General features: G+C 40.3%; 1 pseudogene; it reads left to right on the top strand.

The window, feature by feature from the left end:
- The first annotated feature begins 3,763 nt into the window (after nucleotides 1-3,763).
- On the top strand, nucleotides 3,764-3,882 carry LOC128655001 (uncharacterized; annotated as a pseudogene).
- Nucleotides 3,883-4,154: the final 272 nt, after the last annotated feature.

Below are 4,154 nucleotides of genomic sequence, written 5' to 3'. Positions count from 1 at the left end.
TAGGGGTTAATATGTTTATTACAGTGGCAGCGATGTCCGGAGCGGCAGATTAGGGGTTAATATTTTTATTATAGTGTTTGTGATGCCTTGGTTTAGGGGTCAATAGGTAGTTTATGGGTGTTAGTGTACTTTTTAGCACTTTAGTTATGAGTTTTATGCTACAGATTTGTAGCGCAAAACCCATAACTACTGACTTTCAGTTTACAGTATGGATCTTGTAGTTTCAGGGTGTACCACTCAGTTTTTGGCCGGAAAGCCAAACTCGTAATACAGACGCTATGGAAGTCCCATTGAAAAAGGACTTTTTGAAAGCTGCGGTAGTTACGTTACAGTAGTTTGCGTTCCAGCCAAAAAAGTGTGCGGTGCAGCTAAACCTGCAAGACTCGTAATACCAGCGGTAGTGAAAAAGAGCCATAACGTTGCTTTTTCACTCATACTGCAAAACTCGTAATCTAGCCGTATAGTTAAGCATTTTTTAACAATTTAAACAATTTTTTTAACAATTTAAAATGGCTGCCAAACCACATGACCTATCATCTTCTCTTGAACAAATCTAAATGTTACTCATAAGATAACTCTATAAACAAAATTTCAAGTCTGTCCAATAAGCGGTTTCGGGGAAGAAGATTTTTGTAGTTTTTAGAAACAGTGCATACGAAAGAAAATGGCCGCCAAGCTATGCAATGTATAGCTTTCAAATTGCACATAGTAATGCTCAATATAGACCTCTACAATTTGCAGAAGTTTAATGAAAATTTGCAAATGTTTTATTTCACAAAAGCGACTGCGCAGTGCGAATTTTGACTGCAATATTGCCTTTAGGGGTCATGACTATGTGTAATCATGTATCTGCTACACTGTAATATAGTTAAATAGTGTAAACATAATGCATACAATGCAAATTTACATAATTGAACAACGATAAAAAGGCGAATGGCTCAGCGGTCATGTTGATTATGGAAAATTTGAAGTTTGAACAATCTTGGTCTATGAGGTTGCAATGAGCACATGTGCAAAATTGTGCTTCATTGCACTTAGCAGTTTCACAGAAGAAGATTTTCGCACATTTCAAAATGGTAGCTAGATCATGTGACTAAATCACTTCTCTTGAACAAACTTTATTCTAGGTCAGTACAGCAGTACACATAGCAAGTTTCACAACTGTAACATAAGCAGTTCCGGAGAAGATTTTCAAGCGTTTGTCAAAATTTGTCACAAAAAACAATATGGCTGCTAGGTCACAAAAACAATAGGTGTCCTGCAACCGTGTTGCTTGGCCACCTAATAATAATCTTAACAAAAATAGGTGTCCTGCAACTGCGTTGCTTGGCCACCTAAATATAGCTGCAAGCAGCAATAGAGGTGGCCATGCGCATCACCTTTTCAATGGCATACAAGCTGCTAAGTCACAATATAAAGCTTTACAGCAAGTTTTTACAGTTATAACATAAGCAGTTGGAAAGAAAACACATTTTTTAAATTTTTGTGTTTTCAAAATGGCTGCCACACCATATGACCAATACTTTCAACATGTACAAATATAACTCTAGGTCACAATCACAATATATGGTTAGAAAATTTCACAGCTTTAACATAAGCGGTTGCAAAGAAAACACATTTTCAACATTTTTGCGTAAACAAATATGGCTCTATAACGTGGGCAACAGAAAAACAAGGATTAAGTCAGCCATACCGCTCACTAATCCTACAGACCACTTGTTTTGAGCAATGGAAGCTAAGAGGCATGCGCGGATGTAAGTTTGAGGATCCAAGGATCTGCAGGAACCCCAATCAGACGATCGCAGGTAGAGACAGCGGCCATGCTGCTATATAGATGACGGAGAAAACAATACACAGGAGCAGACTGCTCTAAAAGAGAGCCAGAGACAAAGTAAGCTGATCCTCTGCTAGACCGCTACCAGGGTAAGCTTAGCAGCTTTTTCTTCAACCTTAAACAGAGCTGTTTAGCGAAATCTAGAACTCAACTTATATGAGGGGTTTCCTCATCAGGATGAACACTTTGCTGGCATGCTATCTAAACGGCTTAAAAAGCCCTAAGTTATAGACTCATCTTTTGCACAATTATACAGAACACCTCAACTATTCAATGTCGCTAGTTCTTTTTGCCTACTGATGTTTTTCTTTATAAACACCTCACAAAGCGCACTCCAGGCTCAACTATAAGCTACACTCTCAGGCTTCCCTATTATAATCATTAAGGGACCCCAAAGATATACTAATGTTATTGGCTATAATTTAAGTAACCTTTTTTGTGCAAATTGTCAAAGTGGATTGTAGAAGACAGTATCTTGTGAATCAGCACTCTTGAAAATAAGAGTCTGCATATAATAGTATCCTGCATTTTAACACGGGACTATTGAACTGCTATAATTTAACAATTCTTACTGTGGATATCCTTATATATAACAGAACCAATCTAAAGCTGTAACAAAGCTGCATTATAAACCAGCCTATTGATATAAAACATTGTTTTAAGTTGTTGTGCTTTTATATACTACCAGTCACTTACAATGGCCACTAAGAAGAATGTAAAACCTGCTAAGGGTTCTCGTACCCTATCAGTTAAGGGTCAGATGGTAAGCTCCGATTTTAACCCTTTGAAGCAGAAAGTCATAGAACATGTTTTTTGGACTGTGACATCTAGGGGCCCAGAACTATCCAATGATACCCTGGAAAATCACCCCGAAACTACGATCTAGCTATTGTAGGTCTCTATGTCCTATGGCTCTTTAGGAGGCGCCAGCCTGTCTACAGGGGCAGGTCTTTCTTAATCAGGTAAGGCTCTTATCAGATGGCAATTGTGTATATAAGCTGTGTGTTTGCCTCAATAAAGTCTGTTCGTGTTTCACCTTAATACCGGTATTTTCTGGTTATTAGGGTGGGCTACTTGCTATAATCACATTCCAGCTATACAGCTACAGGTTCCAGGGTGAAGAAGGTCTTTTTGGCAGAGATACCCAGTCGGGGTATCTGGAGTCCATCACAACTGGTTGGCAGCGATGGGATGTTTCCTTCTACCTAGCACATTCAAACCACCACCAGGACCTACTCGGATGGAGCAGTGGTGTTCTGGCTTAAATGAAGTACCCTTAAAGAATTGCTGGTAGCTTGAAGACAAGTAGCTAGCAACAAATCGAAGGCAGCGATCATAGCCGAGCTAATGGAGAATGACCGGGCCAGTGATCGTGCTAATGAGCCCGCCAGCAGCCAGGGCAGTGATCGGGCTAGTGAACCATCCACCAGGGGGACTGAGATGTCCAAGGTCCAACGGGAAATCCAGTGGTGGCTGGCGCTTGATGGGACAACCCCACCACAGGAGATCATCTTATTATTTATTATTATTATTATTATATATAATATTAATAATATATTATTATCTTATTTTGGTGAGCTGAGGGAATTGTTAGGTTAAATATCTTTCTTCTTTACATAGAGATGTCCACAGTGATATTTTTCTGTCAGCTTTTTGCAGTTGTGCTGCATCACTTTCAGTTGATTTAGCATATAAGTATTATGTCCCTTTAAGAGAAAAGGGTGTTTGTAAAGTGGTGACAGGCAGCTGTAAAGTAAAGTAGTTCTGAAAGTAGCAGAAGCAGGAGAGGGAAAGGTGTGAAAGTGTTTCCTTGCTGAGTAGCTGAAGAAATGCCTTTTTGTGTGGAAGGGCAGGAGTAGCAGCTTAGAAAGACGGAAGGTGTCCAGAGAGGCCTGCGCTACAAGAGGAGTAAATGCAGGCCATGTCTCTACCTAAGGCCACACCACCCTGAATGCGCCCGATCTTGTCTGATCTTGGAAGCTAAGCAGGGTTGGGCCTGGTTAGTACTTGGATTGGAGACCGCCTGGGAATACCAGGTGCCGTAGGCTTTTGCTTTTTCAAACTTTCACCAGCAGGAGGCGCTGGCTCCAATGCACTTTTCTACACTCTTAACACACCATTCTCCTCACAGCCTTTTTCTTACAAAGCACTTACGCAACACACATATTTAGCACATAAGCACCTGCAAAATGGAATCAGAAAATCTCAAGCATTAACAGAGCTACATTTCAAAACAAAGGCAACTACAGCAGTAGCACCTGTTTTGGTCAGTCGTTTTCAACAGGTGAGGCTGCCGGTGGAAGTCAGTTTAAAAGCTTGC

Source organism: Bombina bombina, chromosome 3 (assembly GCF_027579735.1).
Source record: "Bombina bombina isolate aBomBom1 chromosome 3, aBomBom1.pri, whole genome shotgun sequence".
NCBI lineage: Eukaryota > Metazoa > Chordata > Amphibia > Anura > Bombinatoridae > Bombina > Bombina bombina.
Note: the sequence above shows the minus strand (reverse complement) of the source record. Positions and strands in the feature narration are given on the sequence as shown.